The sequence below is a fragment of the Procambarus clarkii genome, chromosome 44 (genome assembly GCF_040958095.1).
Source record: "Procambarus clarkii isolate CNS0578487 chromosome 44, FALCON_Pclarkii_2.0, whole genome shotgun sequence".
Classification (NCBI taxonomy): domain Eukaryota; kingdom Metazoa; phylum Arthropoda; class Malacostraca; order Decapoda; family Cambaridae; genus Procambarus; species Procambarus clarkii.
The window spans coordinates 25,177,901-25,201,335 of NC_091193.1; the positions used below are offsets into that span (position 1 = coordinate 25,177,901).

Below are 23,435 nucleotides of genomic sequence, written 5' to 3' on the forward strand. Positions count from 1 at the left end.
GAAGGCCAGTAGGCCTATAGAGAGCTGCGGCGGTAAATACCCACCAAACTCACCCAATATATATGTCTCACCTACGCTGGAAACACTCCAGGGAGTGTGTGTATTATGTTACCCAGTAAAGTGTTCCATAAAGCAACACTGCCCATAAACAACAACTTATCAAAGTACCACAACAGGTAAGACAGAAATAAGACAAACAAAACAAAGGTATGAGGTGCATAATAAGTGCCTTATTAGTGCACCGTAAGTTGTCACACGGGGCAATGCATTGCAATTATCAGGGGAAAGTGCCAAGCCATTACGACTATAGGCACTGGGAAGGGGGTTAGAATAAGGATTTGGGGGGGGGTACGGTGGGAAGGAATGGTGCCCAACCACTTGGACGGTCAGGGACTGAACGCCGAACTGCATAACGCCAGACCGTCGCTCTACCGTCCAGCCCAAGTGGTTGGTCTGTCACGGGGGGGGGGGGGGGGGAAGAAGAGCAGAGGGTGTTGGGCAGCCCGGCTGACTCACCACCACTGCTCTCTCTCCATAGTATCCTTATCACCGCAGGTCGTCCCCATAAGGTTTACCCAGTGACAGTTTAAAGTGCCCCTATCCTAACCGACCAGAGAATTCAAAACAGAAAACGGGACAGTATGTCACTTTCGCGAGCCGCTTCCATTTTTCTGGTACGTCAATATTTGCTTTTATGAAACGCATACGTCGAAATGCGACGTTCTTTGTAGGAGGAGAAGTTGACTAGCGGTGCTGTGCTCCTCTCCTCTGGTGCTGACGTGGCGCTCAGCCCCCCACGTCAGCACCAACACCAGCAACACAGGCACCACGGCGGCGCCTCTGAGCACTTGCTAGGCTGCCTTCTGTCTCCCGAGGGCGGCAGGTAGAGCACCAGGTGTCAAGGGGCGGTAGGTAGAGCAGCAGGTGTCAAGGGGCGGTAGGTAGAGCAGCAGGTGTCAAGGGGCGGTAGGTAGAGCACCAGGTGTCAAGGGGCGGTAGGTAGAGCAGCAGGTGTCAAGGGGCGGCAGGTAGAGCAGCAGGTGTCAAGGGGCGGCAGGTAGAGCAGCAGGTGTCAAGGGGCGGCAGGTAGAGCAGCAGGTGTCAAGGGGCGGCAGGTAGAGCAGCAGGTGTCAAGGGGCAGCAGGTAGAGCAGCAGGTGTCAAGGGGCGGCAGGTAGAGCAGCAAGTGTCAAGGGGCGGTAGGTAGAGCAGCAGGTGTCAAGGGGCGGCAGGTAGAGCAGCAGGTGTCAAGGGGCGGCAGGTAGAGCAGCAGGTAGAGCAGCAGGTGTCAAGGGGCGGCAGGTAGAGCAGCAGGTGTCAAGGGGCGGCAGGTAGAGCAGCAAGTGTCAAGGGGCGGGAGGTAGAGCAGCAGGTGTCAAGGGGTGCGAGGTAAAGCAGCAGGTGTCAAGGGGCGGCAGGTAGAGCAGCAGGTGTCAAGGGGCGGCAGGTAGAGCAACAGGTGTCAAGGGGCGGCAGGTAGAGCAACAGGTGTCAAGGGGCGGCAGGTAGAGCAGCAGGTGTCAAGGGGCGGGAGGTAGAGCAGCAGGTGTCAAGGGGCGGGAGGTAGAGCAGCAGGTGTCAAGGGGCGGCAGGTAGAGCAGCAGGTGTCAAGGGGTGCGAGGTAAAGCAGCAGGTGTCAAGGGGCGGCAGGTAGAGCAGCAGGTGTCAAGGGGCGGCAGGTAGAGCAGCAGGTGTCAAGGGGTGCGAGGTAAAGCAGCAGGTGTCAAGGGGCGGGAGGTAGAGCAGCAGGTGTCAAGGGGCGGCAGGTAGAGCAGCAGGTGTCAAGGGGCGGCAGGTAGAGCAGCAGGTGTCAAGGGGCGGGAGGTAGAGCAGCAGGTGTCAAGGGGCGGGAGGTAGAGCAGCAGGTGTCAAGGGGCGGGAGGTAGAGCAGCAGGTGTCAAGGGGCGGCAGGTAGAGCAGCAGGTGTCAAGGGGTGCGAGGTAAAGCAGCAGGTGTCAAGGGGCGGCAGGTAGAGCAGCAGGTGTCAAGGGGCGGCAGGTAGAGCAGCAGGTGTCAAGGGGTGCGAGGTAAAGCAGCAGGTGTCAAGGGGCGGGAGGTAGAGCAGCAGGTGTCAAGGGGCGGCAGGTAGAGCAGCAGGTGTCAAGGGGCGGCAGGTAGAGCAACAGGTGTCAAGGGGCGGGAGGTAGAGCAGCAGGTGTCAAGGGGCGGGAGGTAGAGCAGCAGGTGTCAAGGGACGGCAGGTAGAGCAGCAGGTGTCAATCTCGGACACCTGGTCATCCTGATATTTCTGTGAATGTCTTGGCCCGTGCCTGCGCCCTGTGCCGGAGGAAATAACTTCAATGCTCGACACACCATGTAGTCAACCCGTCCTCCTTAAAGAGCCTCGCATTTTGACGTATACTCTACCTAAGGCCAAAAATTATCGTACAAGAAAATGTTAGTGGGTCGCAAAATTGACATTACTCTCCATTTTCTGTTTTGGGTCCTCTGGTAAGTTATGATATGGGCACTTTAGTACCACAGTTTCTTGACGGTGGGAAATCTTAGGAGGACGGAGTGCTTTAGTAGTCCTCTGGAATATGAGGCAACGTTCACCGAGTTCATTCCATTGGTCTTCCTGTTCTCAGTGGCTACTATTCTACTGTCACGCTGTGGCATATATATATATATATATATATATATATATATATATATATATATATATATATATATATATATATATATATATATATATATATATATATATATAATATTTATATTTAAAACATGGCATAACCGTAATGAAGGTTCACCTGAACACTGCGTTTAAAATTACATAAAAATACCGACAGATGAGAAATACAAGATATATACAATAACTTGTCTCAGAGTTCTTCAGTCAAATCTACAGTCGCTGGCGGCTCTCGACCTTCAATAATACTAACGTTACTCAACTCTGAAATGATAAACTTTCACACACGGGTAAAGTTCCAGTGAAATAGTTGGACTTGATATTAATCTTAGTCAAGATAGTGAAGAATCCAGCGATGATATTAATCATTCAACAAAAGCTGATGCTTTACTCATCATACGAAATATTTAACCACTCAAGCACACGAACGCATAATTGCCCTAATCATTTACATGTTTAGTCTCACTGCATCCTGTCACATGAATACATATGTATATAATAGTAAAATTCCTGTAACTTCCTTTGGGAACTCCAAATCAACTAAAGAGAGGGGGGGGGGGAAGGGGAGGGCATGTCCCGTCACCACACTCTGGGCTGTCTACTGGCCTCACACCTATCCTCGTCCTTCCTTGGATGTCACAGACGTGGCGCTGATCCTTGTGACGCACTAGAAGGACGCGTCCTAGGGAGGCGTCCACCGCTGGTGTCAACACTGAATCTTCCCTGACTCTCGTCGCTCCGGGAGATGCACCCTCTCCGATACTCCGACAGGTTCGAAACCGAGCGCTGTCACAATCTGTTCACTATATTCACTGTCTTTGATAAGCTAGCCAACGATACTAAGTTCTGCTTTACTCGCTCACTCTACTGATCACTATTCAGTTGGCTAATATTGACACACGAATATCAACAGCCTCTTCGTTAGCACAGTTAAATGAAACATTCCCTTTCCAAAGGTCGCAGTTAAAATTTCACGTGCCACTTTACTGGCAAAAATCAAAGGAGCATTCTCTTACCGTGACCTCGGTCGTGTCTCCACCAGCCTCTTCGCTGGCTACTCCTTGTGCACTAACACACACCGGGTGGTAATTACCTCCGACACTCACTGGTCAGGACCGCCACCAGGCTTCAACAGTCAGTCCAGTCACGTTGACCCACCTAGGTCAGTGACGGTACTGACACATCTTCCCTCAACGAACGCGGCATATTGTTCCCGGTACTCTCAGCTGGTCCCTTCCACGACATTATTATCTTCGACCTTAATCCAAAAGTCCCCCTTGGTGTCTGAGGTGTGGTCAGAGTGCTGTTGCATATCCTCGCGGCTCAACTCGACACTTAAGAACCAAATCTGTCGGATTTCTACGAGAGAGCCAAGGTCTTCCCGTCTCACTCCAAGGTCACCGCCCCCAAAGTCACCTCCCCCAAGGTCACCTTCTCCAAGGTCATCTCCCCCAAGGTCACCTTCTCCAAGGTCATCTCCCCCAAGGTCATCTCCCCCAAGGCCACCTCCCCCAAGGTCACCTCCCCCAAGGTCACCTCGCCGTCTGGAGTCTGACTGAACAGTGAGCAGGTCTTCACTCCCTGTCCCCGCTCGGTGCTCGCTGATGACGTCAAAGTAAGCTCATCGCTGATTGGCTGAGCACCTTACCACCACTTCTCCTCAGGTGTAAACCTGAGTCATGTGTCGCTGCGTTCCATCAAGTCCCGGATGCGTCGGTGTTCACTCATTTTGTTTCACAATCTACCATAATTTACCCTTTACAGTTAAATTTTACACAAAATTGTGAATAAGACTCATTCCTATTTAATTAACTTAAATTACAACTTGGGACATCTGCGATCTTGCTAGGGGGGGATACCTCTTGAGGCCGGAAAAGACTGTTATTAGACGACGATCATAACAATCTCTAAGAGAGAATGTTTGTTTGTGTGTCCAAAGTTAAGAGGCCAGGTTCTTGGTGCTAGCTTCGAATAGTCTGGGGTAAAGGATGATCATAGGTTGGTCAGGGTCACCAGAATTCAAATGGGAACAGCATGCCAGGAGAACACTCAGACTCCCACGACCATTTTTTGCACTTCCCGCCCAATACTCAGCGACACAAGTGTCTCCTGCCATCCACAATCTGCCCGTACTCCTATAAAACAGATAATCCTGCCACAGCTTCAACGGTTTTCTCTGTTGAAGAAACGAAAAAAACGTTAAAAAACAAAAAAAACGGTTTTACACTCATTACTACAAGTAAACGGGGATAACTATTCTATTTTGTAGTAGTCCACACTGCTAAGCTCTTCTCACCGACTTATATATATATAAATATATCACTAAGAACTCTTTGACCCGGCCAGGATTCGAACCCATGCCATCCAGGATCACCCCTAAACGTACACAGTACCGTGAATCCTGGCCGGGTCAAAGAGTTCTTAGTGATCTATGGCTTGCGCGTTCATGCAGCTTTCTCACACATGTTAGACTCAGTGCGGCCCGTGCATGCGCCAGAATTTGATGAAAAACTGTACCCAAATGGATCCATGAGTGTCGTCGGGGGTTGGTCAGTCAGGGAGCTTAGTTAATAAGCACCAGGACTGACCAATCCTTATAGACGATCATTGGTGCAGTGGTCACGGTATATAGCACAACTATAGCACAACTATATTCTACCCACTTCAAGACTCCGTACCAATATAGAAGCATCAAGAGTAAGTATTGGCCAATAGGCCCTTTGCAATTCCTTCCATTCTTCCCTTTCACTTATCTAATTTATACCCCTTGCACCATGTTCTGTCTTGTGTTGGTCAAAAGTTTGTTCCCCAAACTCTCAGAAGTCAAGCCTGGCCTCGGGCCGGGCATGGGGAGAAGAAGAACTCCCAGAACCCCATCAACCAGGTAACCAGGTATCACCTCATCCAAAACTGTTTCAACATATCACCTCACCCAAATGCGAGTATATAAGACAAGATGTTTAGCGTTAGAATTAGTAAAACTCTGTTAAGTGTTTTCAGGTTACAGTTGTGTGTGTGTAAACTAAAGTCTTTGAAAATTTAATACGTTATTACAAAACGCGTTCAAGCGTCGCGTCAGACTAGAAATAAAAATGAATTTTGGAGAATTGATTTTTCAATTACCATCGACAGTAAAAAGAAACATAACAAATATTGGGAAAATTCGTGTTAGAATTATTAATCTTACTTTTTCGGTCATATTTAACAACATTTGTTTACAAGAAAGACTGCTACCAAAATATACTAATATATATATATATATATATATATATATATATATATATATATATATATATATATATATATATATATATACATATATATATATATATATATATATATATATATATATATATATATATATATATATACATAAGGTGATTAAGCTTATTTTATTCACTAGGGTACTGGGAGACTCGAACAAACAGAAAGGTAGACGGACAGACAATGAGAGACAGACGTACAGAGAGACAGACAGACACAGAGCGTGATACACCCCGTGAGAGTGAGAGAGAGGGGGGGGGGGGGGTAAGATCTCTCCCTCACATAGTTCATTATATGACATAATTATGGAAGTGTTCTCCAGCACGCTTCCCCACTCACTACACGGGCTGGTCCCTTATTACGGCCCCGGGCACTGTCTACAGTGACGAGCAGTGAAGGCACCGTGTACAGTGACGAGCAGTGAAGGCACCGTGTACAGTGACGAGCAGTGTAGGCACCGTGTACAGTGACGAGCAGTGAAGGCACCGTGTACAGTGACGAGCAGTGAAGGCACCGTGTACAGTGACGAGCAGTGTAGGGACCGTGTACAGTGACGAGCAGTGAAGGCACCGTGTACAGTGACGAGCAGTGAAGGCACCGTGTACAGTGACGAGCAGTGAAGGCACCGTGTACAGTGACGAGCAGTGAAGGCACCGTGTACAGTGACGAGCAGTGTAGGGACCGTGTACAGTGACGAGCAGTGAAGGCACCGTGTACAGTGACGAGCAGTGAAGGCACCGTGTACAGTGACGAGCAGTGAAGGCACCGTGTACAGTGACGAGCAGTGTAGGGACCGTGTACAGTGACGAGCAGTGAAGGCACCGTGTACAGTGACGAGCAGTGAAGGCACCGTGTACAGTGACGAGCAGTGAAGGCACCGTGTACAGTGACGAGCAGTGAAGGGACCGTGTACAGTGACGAGCAGTGAAGGCACCGTGTACAGTGACGAGCAGTGAAGGCACCGTGTACAGTGACGAGCAGTGAAGGCACCGTGTACAGTGACGAGCAGTGTAGGGACCGTGTACAGTGACGAGCAGTGAAGGCACCGTGTACAGTGACGAGCAGTGAAGGCACCGTGTACAGTGACGAGCAGTGAAGGCACCGTGTACAGTGACGAGCAGTGTAGGGACCGTGTACAGTGACGAGCAGTGAAGGCACCGTGTACAGTGACGAGCAGTGAAGGCACCGTGTACAGTGACGAGCAGTGAAGGCACCGTGTACAGTGACGAGCAGTGAAGGCACCGTGTACAGTGACGAGCAGTGAAGGCACCGTGTACAGTGACGAGCAGTGAATGCACCGTGTACAGTGACGAGCAGTGAAGACACCGTGTACAGTGACGAGCAGTGAAGGCACCGTGTACAGTGACGAGCAGTGAAGGCACCGTGTACAGTGACGAGCAGTGAAGGAACCGTGTACAGTGACGAGCACTGAAGGCACCGTGTACAGTGACGAGCAGTGAAGGCACCGTGTACAGTGACGAGCAGTGAAGGCACCGTGTACAGTGACGAGCAGTGAAGGCACCGTGTACAGTGACGAGCAGTGAAGGCACCGTGTACAGTGACGAGCAGTGTAGGCACCGTGTACAGTGACGAGCAGTGAAGGCACCGTGTACAGTGACGAGCAGTGAAGGCACCGTGTACAGTGACGAGCAGTGAAGGCACCGTGTACAGTGACGAGCAGTGAAGGAACCGTGTACAGTGACGAGCACTGAAGGCACCGTGTACAGTGACGAGCAGTGAAGGCACCGTGTACAGTGACGAGCAGTGAAGGCACCGTGTACAGTGACGAGCAGTGAAGGCACCGTGTACAGTGACGAGCAGTGAAGGCACCGTGTACAGTGACGAGCAGTGAAGGCACCGTGTACAGTGACGAGCAGTGAAGGCACCGTGTACAGTGACGAGCAGTGAAGGCACCGTGTACAGTGACGAGCAGTGAAGGCACCGTGTACAGTGACGAGCAGTGAAGGCGGGGTGTTCACCAGGTGGCCAACACAGGAGAGGTTCTCAACATAACATAAAACTTCGAGAGATTTCCTAGTCAGTTTGTGAGACTGTGTGGCCATCGGACCCGCCGCTTTAACACTCATATCCTCTATTGACATGTAAAGCCTCAACGACAAACTCTAAAACAGCAAAAAAAAAATGCTTCTTTCCCAAATAAAACTTTGAGAGTAAGTCAAACTGATTACAAAGTTTTAAAACACGAAGGGAAACAAAGTTCCCGCTTACCGTCACCATGATAACCTGTCTCCTCAATACAACGTCCCAGGACAACCACAAGATATACGACAATTCCACTGCCGTTCGGTTATCTTGGTCCATAAACGTATTTATATACGAGTTTAGACGCACAGAATCTCCCACACACCAAGAGTTGTCGCCTTGGACTGATACGTATTGTGTCTGTACACCTCAATGTTTATGTTCATCACGGTGACCTTGTGAGCCGAGGTTCTGCTCACAATAGGAGCAAATGGGGACAAGTTCTGTTTTTAATACGGGTTTATGGATGGAAATTCTGTTCTAAATTATTTTTTTGTTCCATGGAGACGTTGTTCCCGGGTCGAAGGTCAGCCTCTAACTCGACCTTCCATGTTGATGTGCTTGTGTCTCCTGAGTGGTGAGGCTCCTGAGTGGTGAGGCTCCTGAGTGGCGAGGCTCCTGAGTGGTGAGGCTCCTGAGTGCTGAGGCTCCTGAGTGCTGAGGCTCCTGAGTGGTGAGGCTCCTGAGTGGTGAGGCTCCTGAGTGCTGAGGCTCCTGAGTGCTGAGGCTCCTGAGTGGTGAGGCTCCTGAGTGGTGAGGCTCCTGAGTGCTGAGGCTCCTGAGTGCTGAGGCTCCTGAGTGGTGAGGCTCCTGAGTGCTGAGGCTCCTGAGTGCTGAGGCTCCTGAGTGGTGAGGCTCCTGAGTGCTGAGGCTCCTGAGTGCTGAGGCTCCTGAGTGCTGAGGCTCCTGAGTGCTGAGGCTCCTGAGTGCTGAGGCTCCTGAGTGCTGAGGCTCCTGAGTGCTGAGGCTCCTGAGTGCTGAGGCTCCTGAGTGCTGAGGCTCCTGAGTGCTGAGGCTCCTGAGTGCTGAGGCTCCTGAGTGCTGAGGCTCCTGAGTGCTGAGGCTCCTGAGTGCTGAGGCTCCTGAGTGCTGAGGCTCCTGAGTGCTGAGGCTCCTGAGTGCTGAGGCTCCTGAGTGCTGAGGCTCCTGAGTGCTGAGGCTCCTGAGTGCTGAGGCTCCTGAGTGCTGAGGCTCCTGAGTGCTGAGGCTCCTGAGTGCTGAGGCTCCTGAGTGCTGAGGCTCCTGAGTGCTGAGGCTCCTGAGTGCTGAGGCTCCTGAGTGGTGAGGCTCCTGAGTGCTGAGGCTCCTGAGTGCTGAGGCTCCTGAGTGGTGAGGCTCCTGAGTGCTGAGGCTCCTGAGTGCTGAGGCTCCTGAGTGCTGAGGCTCCTGAGTGCTGAGGCTCCTGAGTGCTGAGGCTCCTGAGTGCTGAGGCTCCTGAGTGCTGAGGCTCCTGAGTGCTGAGGCTCCTGAGTGCTGAGGCTCCTGAGTGCTGAGGCTCCTGAGTGCTGAGGCTCCTGAGTGCTGAGGCTCCTGAGTGCTGAGGCTCCTGAGTGCTGAGGCTCCTGAGTGCTGAGGCTCCTGAGTGCTGAGGCTCCTGAGTGCTGAGGCTCCTGAGTGCTGAGGCTCCTGAGTGCTGAGGCTCCTGAGTGCTGAGGCTCCTGAGTGCTGAGGCTCCTGAGTGCTGAGGCTCCTGAGTGCTGAGGCTCCTGAGTGCTGAGGCTCCTGAGTGCTGAGGCTCCTGAGTGCTGAGGCTCCTGAGTGCTGAGGCCGGGGTCCGCACACTCTGAGAGCCTTTCTCTACCTGTTTATTTTTTTTTTTTTTTAAATATTGTTAAAACAAGGTAAAACAGCGGACATGCAACCACATAAACAGTAAAGCATAGAATTACAAAGAACATTGAAAGACATAAAATAACACAGAGCAACATAACAGAAAAGGGAAAACAAAGAACACAAAAAAACTACATAGGAAAGTACATGAAGTACACATAACAACAGCTAGTCAAAACAGTACAAGCAGTGACCCATAAAGCACAAACAAACATGAGAACAACAGAAAGGAACATAAAACAAAAAAAAAACAAATAAGCGCACAACAGAAAAAAAAGACTCAGAATGACATGGTACAAAATAATACAAATCTAGTAACAAGCCAGCCTGAAAGGCCACACAAGCAATACTACAAGCCAAGACAGACAGGAAGTTCAGAACCGGAACACGCAGGAACCGGCAAACAAACACACACACAAACAGCCCTAGAACCAACACAAGCAACAGAACACAACACACACACAGCACAACCAAAAAAAAAAAAAGTGCACTCAGAACAAATACACAAACACACCGCCCAACAGGGCCAAACCAAACACGGAGACAAACCAGACATAGAACCGCAGACACGGTAATAAAATAAACAGACAGAGTACCCAAATAAACACAGGCGCTAACGATACTTGTCTGGAAACTCCTTGGCTGGGAAGCGCTCGCGGTACGCCTCCCAGACCAGCTGGACGTCCTCGGACACTGGTCTACCAGGAGACGCACAAGGCCGAGGCATCCAGTCAGGCACCCCATAAATAAACCCCTTCAACCTCGGTACCCAAATAGTCGACGAGCACCACGGGCCCTCACGCACCCGGTCGTCCAAACGAGGTTCAAAACCCGTGACTTAGGGACCACGCCCCCGTCGGCCGCGAACACAGGGAGGGGGTCCATACTAGGTGGTTTCGCACTGGTATCGGCACTGAGAGGTTCTTCGGGCGCCGCACAGGGCTCCGTACCAACCGGCGCACGAGGCTTCACACGGGGCTGCACACTAGGGGAACCCGCAGAGGACACAGACGAGTCGGGGCCCCCACCACCGAGCAGAGGCACCTCGGCGCACATCCTTCCGTAAGACCACGACGAGGTCCCGTGCGGCAGGAACAACCTCCCACCGAGGGGAGTCATCAGCAGTAGGTATAGGGGGCGATTCCGGAGGCAGCACAGAGCCCCCCAGAGCACCGCCAACCACGACAGGAGACGTCGGAACAACGTATTCTTCCACCTCCACCCAAGGCACCCCACGAAGGGGGGACACACTCCGGACCCGCCTCGAGTGCTTGGAGACAGGCGGCCAGTCATCCGAGCTATCACCCCCATCATCCCGTAACACAGTAGAACACTCCAATGGACGCGCTTTCATGGCCCGGCCCCTGAGAACCGCAGCCTCCACGACCGAGGGCACCGGACCACACACCACAGGAGACTCCACGCCGCTAACATCCAAAGGGACAGGAGACGTCTACCTGTTTACTCACTATTTGTAGCAGCAGCATGGAGCTCTTAGCTCCTGAAGCCCACCTTCCTGACCGTTGTTACGTTACTGCCCTTCATAAGCCGTGGTTGATGCTGCCCCGTGCTGCCGTCCGCTGCACCAGCTGCTGTGTCGCCCCGTCACCCTCAGCACCACCAGCTGCTGTGTCGCCCCGTCACCCTCAGCCCCGCCAGCTGCTGTGTCGCCCCGTCACCCTCAGCACCACCAGCTGCTGTGTCGCCCCGTCACCCTCAGCCCCGCCAGCTGCTGTGTCGCCCCGTCACCCTCAGCACCGCCAGCTGCTGTGTCGCCCCGTCACCCTCAGCACCACCAGTTGCTGTGTCGCCCCGTCACCCTCAGCACCACCAGCTGCTGTGTCGCCCCGTCACCCTCAGCCCCGCCAGCTGCTGTGTCGCCCCGTCACCCTCAGCACCACCAGTTGCTGTGTCGCCCCGTCACCCTCAGCCCCGCCAGCTGCTGTGTCGCCCCGTCACCCTCAGCACCACCAGTTGCTGTGTCGCCCCGTCACCCTCAGCACCACCAGTTGCTGTGTCGCCCCGTCACCCTCAGCACCACCAGTTGCTGTGTCGCCCCGTCACCCTCAGCACCGCCAGCTGCTGTGTCGCCCCGTCACCCTCAGCACCACCAGTTGCTGTGTCGCCCCGTCACCCTCAGCCCCGCCAGCTGCTGTGTCGCCCCGTCACCCTCAGCACCACCAGCTGCTGTGTCGCCCCGTCACCCTCAGCCCCGCCAGCTGCTGTGTCGCCCCGTCACCCTCAGCACCACCAGTTGCTGTGTCGCCCCGTCACCCTCAGCACCACCAGTTGCTGTGTCGCCCCGTCACCCTCAGCACCACCAGCTGCTGTGTCGCCCCGGCACCCTCAGCCCCGCCAGCCGCTGTGTCCCGCCCGTTCACCCTCAGCACCACCAGCTGCTGTGTCGCCCCGTCACCCTCAGCACCACCAGCTGCTGTGTCGCCCCGTCACCCTCAGCCCCACCAGCTGCTGTGTCGCCCCGTCACCCTCAGCCCCACCAGCTGCTGTGTCGCCCCGTCACCCTCAGCACCACCAGCTGCACGTGTCAACACTGCCCGCACCTAGACGGCTCATACTTCACCACCACCTTACGACCCTTACCTTGCCGGCTCATGGTTCCCGAGCCCGCTATACTGGCCGGCGTGACCTCACCACCTGTGTATATAGGCACCTGCCGGGGCTCACCATAGCCCGTGCTACTTGCAAGTTTTTGTTCCATGTAGCGAATCTTAAACAACAACAACAACACGGAACGTCAGACGTCTTCTAGTGTTCACTTGGGTCTGGTGTATGTTGCGTCACACGACGTGTCCACAACGTGTGACGTACGACACATCATGTGTTACTCGTGTACAGTCACCTTAGCTTTAACAGTAAAGTAATTAGTATATACATTTGTATCATTATTTGTTGGATATTATTTTTGTATAAGTTTATCATTAATTTGTGTAAGGAAAGAATTTAAATGTTTATTATCTCTTTTTTTTCCCAGCAACTATTCACACTGAAACGGAGATAAGCAGTTTTATTGTACTTGTTCTCTCTCTCTCTGTTATTATTAATGTGTGTGTGACACTACACGTGCCGGGGAGTGCTGCCTCCACCGCCTCACGCTCACACAATATATACCGGATGTGCATGTAACATATTTGAACAATCTTCTCTCGTACATACAGCAATGAAGCGCGTCAATGACTGGGCAAGTACAACTCAAACCGAACTTGCAGGCATATACCTTGCCACTGAATTTTTAAAAGACAAAGGCAGTGGACTTATATACTGTGACTCGCAGAGTGCACTCCTGGCACTGAACGCACATAGTAGTGACACCCAGAAAATAGTCAGTGATATTGGAATGAATGTTTTAGCTGCTGAGGGGGGGGGGGAGGGGGTCCGTCGCCACCTCCGCCACTGTGGGAGGAGCAGCAGGTATAGTGCCCCCCCCCCCGGCACGCTCACGACCACACGTGATCATCATACTCATGCACACTCTTCCCCCCTCCTCCATCCCCCTCCCCCCAACCCTTCCTTGGCCTCCCAAGGAAGACCTTGAGAGGAGGGGGATGGATATGGCCTTGGGGCCATATTTTATTATGGCCTTGGCCATAATAAAATAGATCAACTTTGTTACTAAGCTCCAGCTCTTGTTCCCGCCTTAGTCCTCTGTCATAGATTCAATACAGTTACAGACACAGTCACAGTCACAGTTGCAGACACAGTCACAATTACAAAGACAGCAACAGACACAGTCACAGTCACAGACACAGTCAGAGTCACAGTTACAGACACAGTAACACAGTCAGAGTCACAGTTACAGACACAGTAACACAGTCACAGTCACAGTTACAGACACAGTAACAGACACAGTTACAGTCACAGACAGATACAGTCACAGACACAGACAAGAAGTTGTCTCCACCTGGGGGGGGGGGGGTGGAGGAGGGGTGTTGTGGACCACAGCGACACCCGTCACAGCACCCAGACTGCCACAGCTGGACACGTGAAGTACCAACCACTGGACACAGGTCAGCACAGGTACACGCCTGGTCTCTGGACCAGTTATGGTCCGTGTGGTCAGTCAGCCTTCAGCAAGGTTACGGCGGTTAGGGGTTAGGTTAAGTTATTCTAGTGGCCAGGGAGGTTAGGTTAGGTTCTTGTTGCATTAAGGTGCATTCTTGTTGTTAAGTTGCATTAAGTTACTGGCCTTGGGTCTAGAGGTACACCCTGGGTCTAGAGGAACACCCTGGGTGTAGAGGTACACCCTGGGTGTAGAGGTACACCTTGGGTGTAGAGGGACACCCTGGGTGTAGAGGTACACCCTGGGTGTAGAGGTACACCCTGGGCCTAGAGGTACACCCTGGGTCTAGAGGTACACCCTGGGTCTAGAGGTACACCCTGGGTCTAGAGGTACACCCTGGGCCTAGAGGTACACCCTGAGTCTAGAGGCACACCCTGGGTCTAGAGGTACACCCTGGGTCTAGAGGCACACCCTGGGTCTAGAGGTACACCCTGGGTCTAGAGGTACACCCTGGGTCTAGAGGCACACCCTGGGTCTAGAGGTACACCCTGGGTCTAGAGGCACACCCTGGGTCTAGAGGCACACCCGCAGGAAAAATAACAAAGTCATATATAGTCTTAATTAAATTAGTTTAAAATATATATAGTATAAGGCCGCTGGCAGTGATGTGGGCCGTGTTGACTGTCTCTCCTCTTGAGTAGAAGGATGGACAGTTAGCCTCACTAACAGGAGACTAACTGCCGGCCACAACACCAGTAAAATTAAACACCAAGTTCTAGTGTTAGAACCTTTCTTGCTGGGAGTGTGGGGCCGAGGAAGACCGCCCCTGGGGGAGGCACTCAGCCTGGCACAAGTCAGCAGGCCGGGTTAACTACCACGCAGGGAATTACCTCCCTTGCAACATTAATGCAACGACGCGCAAACTTGCACCTTGCTAACCTCTGCCGCCACCATCCGCACCTCTCGCCTCCACAACTCCTCTAACTTGATTCTTGGCCAGGCTTTAAGCCTTCAGCGTAAGTGGTGGGGGGGGGGGGGTGCTCCCCCTGACGCCCTCAGCGGCCTCCCCGACAGTGGTGTGTAAGGGGGAGGGATGTTCTCCCCCCTGACGCCCTCAGCGGCCTCCCCGACAGTGGTGTGTAAGGGGAGGGATGTGCTTCCCATTGACGCCCTCAGCTGCCTCCCCGACAGTGGTGTGTAAGGGGAGGGATGTGCTTCCCATTGACGCCCTCAGCTGCCTCCCCGACAGTGGTGTGTAAGGGGAGGGATGTGCTTCCCATTGACGCCCTCAGCTGCCTCCCCGACAGTGGTGTGTAAGGGGGAGGGATGTTCTCCCCCCTGACGCCCTCAGCGGCCTCCCCGACAGTGGTGTGTAAGGGGGAGGGATGTTCTCCCCCCTGACGCCCTCAGCGGCCTCCCCGACAGTGGTGTGTAAGGGGGAGGGATGTGCTTCCCATTGACGCCCTCAGCTGCCTCCCCGACAGTGGTGTGTAAGGGGGAGGGATGTTCTCCCCCCTGACGCCCTCAGCGGCCTCCCCGACAGTGGTGTGTAAGGGGGAGGGATGTGCTTCCCATTGACGCCCTCAGCTGCCTCCCCGACAGTGGTGTGTAAGGGGGAGGGATGTTCTCCCCCCTGACGCCCTCAGCGGCCTCCCCGACAGTGGTGTGTAAGGGGGAGGGATGTGCTTCCCATTGACGCCCTCAGCTGCCTCCCCGACAGTGGTGTGTAAGGGGAGGGATGTGCTCCCCCCTGACGCCCTCAGCTGCCTCCCCGACAGTGGTGTGTAAGGGGAGGGATGTGCTCCCCTCCACGCTTGGAGCGGCTATATTTTAAGGGTAATTTTGAGGTGGGTGTTGGAGGAGGTGGTGTTGCAGTGTTGCCATCAGGGGGTGTTGGAGGTGTTGCCATCCGGGTCGTCACACAGCTTGTGTTGTTGAGAGTGTGTTCTTAACCTGCGCCTTGCTGCCCTTAGTGTCTAGGGCTGTCTAGGTCTACCTCAGCCCTCGACCACCATAGTTGATCTGTCAGGCCCGCAGCGGAACGGCTGAGACAACTCCCCTACTGAGGAACATCAGAGAGAACTCCCCTACTGAGGAACATCAGAGAGAACTCCCCTACTGAGGAACATCAGAGAGAACTCCCCTACTGAGGAACATCAGGGAGAACTCCCCTACTGAGGAACATCAGGGAGAACTCCCCTACTGAGGAACATCAGAGAGAACTCCCCTACTGAGGAACATCAGGGAGAACTCCCCTACTGAGGAACATCAGGGAGAACTCCCCTACTGAGGAACATCAGGGAGAACTCCCCTACTGAGGAACATCAGGGAGAACTCCCCTACTGAGGAACATCAGGGAGAACTCCCCTACTGAGGAACATCAGAGAGAACTCCCCTACTGAGGAACATCAGGGAGAACTCCCCTACTGAGGAACATCAGGGAGAACTCCCCTACTGAGGAACATCAGGGAGAACTCCCCTACTGAGGAACATCAGGGAGAACTCCCCTACTGAGGAACATCAGGGAGAACTCCTCTACTGAGGAACATCAGGGAGAACTCCCCTACTGAGGAACATCAGAGAGAACTCCCCTACTGAGGAACATCAGGGAGAACTCCCCTACTGAGGAACATCAGGGAGAACTCCTCTACTGAGGAACATCAGGGAGAACTCCCCTACTGAGGAACATCAGGGAGAACTCCCCTACTGAGGAACATCAGAGAGAACTCCCCTACTGAGGAACATCAGGGAGAACTCCTCTACTGAGGAGCATCAGGGAGAACTCCCCTACTGAGGAACATCAGGGAGAACTCCCCTACTGAGGAACATCAGAGGGAACTCCCCTACTGAGGAACATCAGGGAGAACTCCTCTACTGAGGAACATCAGGGAGAACTCCCCTACTGAGGAACATCAGGGAGAACTCCCCTACTGAGGAGCATCAGGGAGAACTCCCCTACTGAGGAACATCAGGGAGAACTCCCCTACTGAGGAACATCAGAGGGAACTCCCCTACTGAGGAACATCAGGGAGAACTCCTCTACTGAGGAACATCAGGGAGAACTCCCCTACTGAGGAGCATCAGGGAGAACTCCCCTACTGAGGAACATCAGAGAGAACTCCCCTACTGAGGAACATCAGAGAGAACTCCCCTACTGAGGAACATCAGGGAGAACTCCCCTACTGAGGAACATCAGGGAGAACTCCCCTACTGAGGAACATCAGAGAGAACTCCCCTACTGAGGAACATCAGGGAGAACTCCCCTACTGAGGAACATCAGGGAGAACTCCCCTACTGAGGAACATCAGGGAGAACTCCCCTACTGAGGAACATCAGGGAGAACTCCCCTACTGAGGAACATCAGGGAGAACTCCCCTACTGAGGAACATCAGAGAGAACTCCCCTACTGAGGAACATCAGGGAGAACTCCCCTACTGAGGAACATCAGGGAGAACTCCCCTACTGAGGAACATCAGGGAGAACTCCCCTACTGAGGAACATCAGGGAGAACTCCCCTACTGAGGAACATCAGGGAGAACTCCTCTACTGAGGAACATCAGGGAGAACTCCCCTACTGAGGAACATCAGAGAGAACTCCCCTACTGAGGAACATCAGGGAGAACTCCCCTACTGAGGAACATCAGGGAGAACTCCTCTACTGAGGAACATCAGGGAGAACTCCCCTACTGAGGAACATCAGGGAGAACTCCCCTACTGAGGAACATCAGAGAGAACTCCCCTACTGAGGAACATCAGGGAGAACTCCTCTACTGAGGAGCATCAGGGAGAACTCCCCTACTGAGGAACATCAGGGAGAACTCCCCTACTGAGGAACATCAGAGGGAACTCCCCTACTGAGGAACATCAGGGAGAACTCCTCTACTGAGGAACATCAGGGAGAACTCCCCTACTGAGGAACATCAGGGAGAACTCCCCTACTGAGGAGCATCAGGGAGAACTCCCCTACTGAGGAACATCAGGGAGAACTCCCCTACTGAGGAACATCAGAGGGAACTCCCCTACTGAGGAACATCAGGGAGAACTCCCCTACTGAGGAGCATCAGGGAGAACTCCCCTACTGAGGAACATCAGGGAGAACTCCCCTACTGAGGAACATCAGAGGGAACTCCCCTACTGAGGAACATCAGGGAGAACTCCTCTACTGAGGAACATCAGGGAGAACTCCCCTACTGAGGAGCATCAGGGAGAACTCCCCTACTGAGGAACATCAGAGAGAACTCCCCTACTGAGGAACATCAGGGAGAACTCCCCTACTGAGGAGCATCAGGGAGAACTCCCCTACTGAGGAACATCAGAGAGAACTCCCCTACTGAGGAACATCAGGGAGAACTCCCCTACTGAGGAACATCAGGGAGAACTCCTCTACTGAGGAACATCAGGGAGTACTCCCCTACTGAGGAACATCAGGGAGAACTCTCCTACTGAGGAACATCAGGGAGAACTCCCCTACTGAGGAACATCAGGGAGAACTCCCCTACTGAGGAACATCAGAGGGAACTCCCCTAGTGAGGAACATCAGGGAGAACTCCTCTACTGAGGAACATCAGGGAGAACTCCCCTACTGAGGAGCATCAGAGAGAACTCCCCTACTGAGGAACATCAGAGAGAACTCCCCTACTGAGGAACATCAGGGAGAACTCCCCTACTGAGGAGCATCAGGGAGAACTCCCCTACTGAGGAACATCAGAGAGAACTCCCCTACTGAGGAACATCAGGGAGAACTCCCCTACTGAGGAACATCAGGGAGAACTCCTCTACTGAGGAACATCAGGGAGAACTCCCCTTCTGAGGAACATCAGGGAGAACCCCCCTACTGAGGAACATCAGGGAGAACTCCTCTACTGAGGAACATCAGGGAGAACTCCCCTACTGAGGAGCATCAGGGAGAACTCCCCTACTGAGGAACATCAGAGAGAACTCCCCTACTGAGGAACATCAGGGAGAACTCCCCTACTGAGGAGCATCAGGGAGAACTCCCCTACTGAGGAACATCAGAGAGAACTCCCCTACTGAGGAACATCAGGGAGAACTCCCCTACTGAGGAACATCAGGGAGAACTCCTCTACTGAGGAACATCAGGGAGTACTCCCCTACTGAGGAACATCAGGGAGAACTCCCCTACTGAGGAACATCAGAGGGAACTCCCCTACTGAGGAACATCAGGGAGAACTCCTCTACTGAGGAACATCAGGGAGAACTCCCCTACTGAGGAACATCAGGGAGAACTCCCCTACTGAGGAGCATCAGGGAGAACTCCCCTACTGAGGAACATCAGGGAGAACTCCCCTACTGAGGAACATCAGGGAGAACTCCCCTACTGAGGAGCATCAGGGAGAACTCCCCTACTGAGGAGCATCAGGGAGAACTCCCCTACTGAGGAGCATCAGGGAGAACTCCCCTACTGAGGAACATCAGAGGGAACTCCTGTTCATTTTATTACGTCAACAACATATTCGCTCGTCAATTGACCCCTCCTCCCCCCCTTCCCCCTTCCCCGGTACCTACTGTAATGATCTGGTGCTCAGATCATTGGCTCTCCCTTCTCCCCTCTCCCCTCCTTCCTTCTCTCTTTCTCCCTTTTCTCCCCTCCCCTTGCCCGTCATTTGTCTACTCCTCTTCCCCCCCCCATCCTGTCGCCAATTTGTCAAGGGCCAAGAGGTTGACCTGAGGGTGATCTTGCAGCTGGCCCTCGTGATACCTTTGGCTTCCCCACTCAATTCCCCCCACTCAGATTTCCCTCTCCATCCACCTTTCATTCCCTCTCTTCCCCTCTCACCGGTCCCTTCACCATACCAGGCGAGTCAAATGTCCCTACTCCTTATCTTGGAGGAGACAGGCTTGAACGTAATTTATCAGTGTGGTAAACATTGCTCGGAGGTGCACTGGGCACTATAGAAGCGTCTTGTTCTCTTCACATAACTGGAGAGAGCTGACTCAATCTTCAAGAATTCATGTAACCTTCCATGGCAGATCATGGAAGGTGATTGGCGGTAGATAAGTGCCAAGTCCTTATTGGCCCTAGAGAGCCAGACCTCAGGCCTAGTGTTAATGGTTTGCCATTGCCAAAATAAGGGGTGGTACCCTGGGGCTGTATTAGATGGTGGGAGGAGCAATCATTTCCACCGGTAAGCTGGTAAAACAAAATTTCAGTAGTGTGTCTTGGGAATAAGGGACGCAAGCCCGCATCCCAGGGGCTGAGGGCAGCCATCAACATCTTGGCCTCAGTGCGGTTTTAAGGTATGGTGTACTTGATTCATGTCCTCAGTAAATATCCATTGTGCCTCTAGGGGAATAGAATAGGGTATATGTTCAAATTGTGTTAATTTACATGTTTCATAAAATAAATTGCATAACTTGTCCAGTGGTATTCACTTAACTCCCCTTTGATATATTTCTCTACTTTGTCATTTTTATGTGTTGAATTGGAAACCCCCCCATGTTCTCCTACAGTTAATAGATACTAAAGTTGCCCTTGGATTTTAATAAGCAAATAAAAATTAAACAAACTAATCATTGTCGCAGTCTGTGGTTTACCACTTCCACCACCTCTGTTGTGTTGACACCTTGATGACACCTTGTTGATGTTACCTATCGTACGTTACGGCTCGTGATCCTACAGCAGCCAACTTTAATTACGTCTAGGGATACGAGACAACTGCTGTTCTCAATAGCGAATCACCAGTATAACCCCTTGATAAGTAATGAGCACAATAATAAATCTTCATAGGACTGAAGAAGAGATACAACAAGTATATATATATAAATATATTAAATAAATCTCAAAAGCAAACAGATGATTATATGGTCACAATATATCACATTAAAAATATCACTGTATCTTCCAGACATTAAATCAATATTAATATATGTATGGCTATGACAGAACAAAAATGTAACTTAACTCCAAGATGTTATCTCCCTGGTTCCTGCTCAGCTACTGACTAAAATAACGCGAGAATCAAAACAGATTGCCTTGCCCCGCGAATAAATTGCCAAAGTTACAATATTTATTATTTCAACAATGGAGCAATACATTGTGACAAGAGTAATCTTAAACTAACTTAATGAATAATTAATACATATTGATATACACAAACAAAGTAAGTAATTCTTTACATAGTAATTAAAATATGCATACAGAAGGGAATAATGGCATGCACACCCAGCAACGGACGATCCCACGACAATTTGCCAGATACAGTTCACTCAATTATTATTCACCTCTGTTACCCACTTATGATCACATATAAATCATTAGTTCCCGTGGGAAAACTGATCACACAAAGAAATAAACAATCATTCCCACGATACGTTGGGCCTAACGCCAACACTGTAACATGAATGTGCATTTGCATAGAACATATAAGTATAACAATATACATGCTTGTAATTTATACACAATTATAAATGTACATATTAATATATTTACTTACGTATCTTATAAGGGTACGTAACACTTCCACCTCCAAGAAAAAAAATGCAATGGATTGAAGATCAATGGCATTTTTTCTGAAGTAAAAATGTTAAGTAAAAAGAAACATTTCATTTATGGTACATCAAAACTTCTTGACAAAGCATCAGCAATAACATTTTGTCTGCCTGGAATATGTTTGATGTCTACATTAAATTCCTGCAAAAACAATGACCAGCGCAGAATTCGTTGGTTCTTGACTTTCATCATATTTATAAAGATAAGGGGGTTGTGGTCTGTAAATACTAACACTTTATTTCCTGATAAGTAAATCTCAAACTTCTTGATTGACAATATAAGACCCAACGCCTCCTTTTCTACCACTGAATAATTTCTCTGAGCTGCATTAAATTTTCTAGAATAGTAATACACAGGATGCTCAATCTTGTCTAAACCAACTTGAATAAGCACAGCACCTATTCCAACATCTGACGCATCAATGTGTAATATAAATGGTTTATCAAATTGGGGACTAGCAAGAATAGGTGAGGTGGACAATATGCCCTTTAGGTTCTGAAAAGCATTCTGACAATCTTGTGTCCACTGAAACTTTACTTGCTTGCGTAACAAGTTTGTCAAAGGAGCAGCTACTGTTGAAAAATTTCTACAATAACGCCTATAGTATGCACACATACCAATAAACCGTTGGACTCCTTTCTTATTGGTCAACACTGGGTAGTCCACAATGGCTTGAATCTTATCTTGTAAGGGGATAATCTTACCTTGTCCTACCTCGTGTCCAAGATAAGTTATCGTACCTCTTGCCCAACTACACTTATTCATATTTATGGTTAACTTTGCGTTTTTCAACACTGTAAACAAGTTCTTAAGGCCTAAGAGATGATCGGCCCAATTCTTACTGTACAAAACAATGTCATCAAGGTAGGCCCTACAATCTGGCACATCCTTGAGTAAGAAATTCATGAGTCTTTGAAAAGTAGCAGGTGCATTTCTCAAACCGAATGGCATGACATTAAATTCATACGCACCATCAGGTGTAACAAAAGCAGTAACCTCTCTAGCATACTCTGTTAATGGAATTTGATAATACCCTTTTGACAAATCAAGCTTACTTACATATTCGGCATGACCTATGGACTCTATACATTCTTCCAACAAGGGTAAAGGAAAAACGTCCACTGTAGTGTTCTTGTTCAGTTTCCTGTAATCCACGCACAATCTCCAGGTTCCATCTGGTTTTGGCACTAACAAACACGGAGAGCTCCAAGTACTTTGACTTGGCCGAATGAAATCATGCTGGAGCAGATATTCCACTTCTGCTTGCATAATTTTCCTCTTTTCGGGATTCACTCGGTACGGATGTTGTCGAATGGGGGTGCTGTCCAGGAGCTGAATGTCGTGTGTGATGAGGTGGGTCTGGGTAGGAACCTCCCCAAACAGAGATGTATGGTTGTCCAGCAGAACCTGGAACTCATCACGTTGTTCCTCCTGTAAATGACATAGCATCTCCCTGCCATTGGAACTGGAACTGAGAAGTGGGATATTAACATCATGTCTCTCACTACAATTATCCTCAGGTGGTAACTCTTCCCGACTAAAACAAGCTACTACACCAGGTCCAACATAAGCTTTTAATCTGTTAATGTGCACAGTCATTTGGGGTTCTGAAAGATTAGGGTTAATTAGTTTATAAGTTAGGTCTCCCACCTTGTCTACCACTTGGTAGGGTCCTGCGAACTTATGGGACATGGAAGTCCCCATACGAGGTTTCAACACCAACACCAAATCTCCGACATCAAACGACCTTAGCTTAGCCTTGAACTTCTTGTCATATCTTACTTTCATGGCTTGTTGAGTCCTTCCCAGATGTTCTTTCGCCAACTCACGAGCCCGACACAACTTAGCCTTGACCTCACTCAAGTACAATCCACTCTGATGAACAGAGACATCTCCCAACAACTTTTCTTGTAGCATTTTAAGAGGACCTCTTACTTGGTGACCAAACACTAGTTCAAAGGGTGAACAGCCCAATGACTCTTGTAGCCCTTCTCTAGCAGCAAACAACACAAAGGGGAGATTCTCATCCCAATTACGTGGATGAGTTTCTCCGGTTGTCTTCAGCATTTGTTTCAAAGTCTGGTGGAAACGTTCAAGTCCACCTTGGCTTTGTGGATGATATGGACTGGATAATTTGTG

The 23,435-nt window shown here is 50.8% G+C and overlaps 1 protein-coding gene across 2 annotated transcripts in view; it reads left to right on the forward strand.

Moving 5' to 3' along the window:
- Positions 1-23,435, forward strand: part of LOC123752144 (streptococcal hemagglutinin) — a 297,057-nt gene that overhangs the window by 157,425 nt on the left and 116,197 nt on the right. The gene's annotated exons all lie outside the window — the stretch shown is intronic.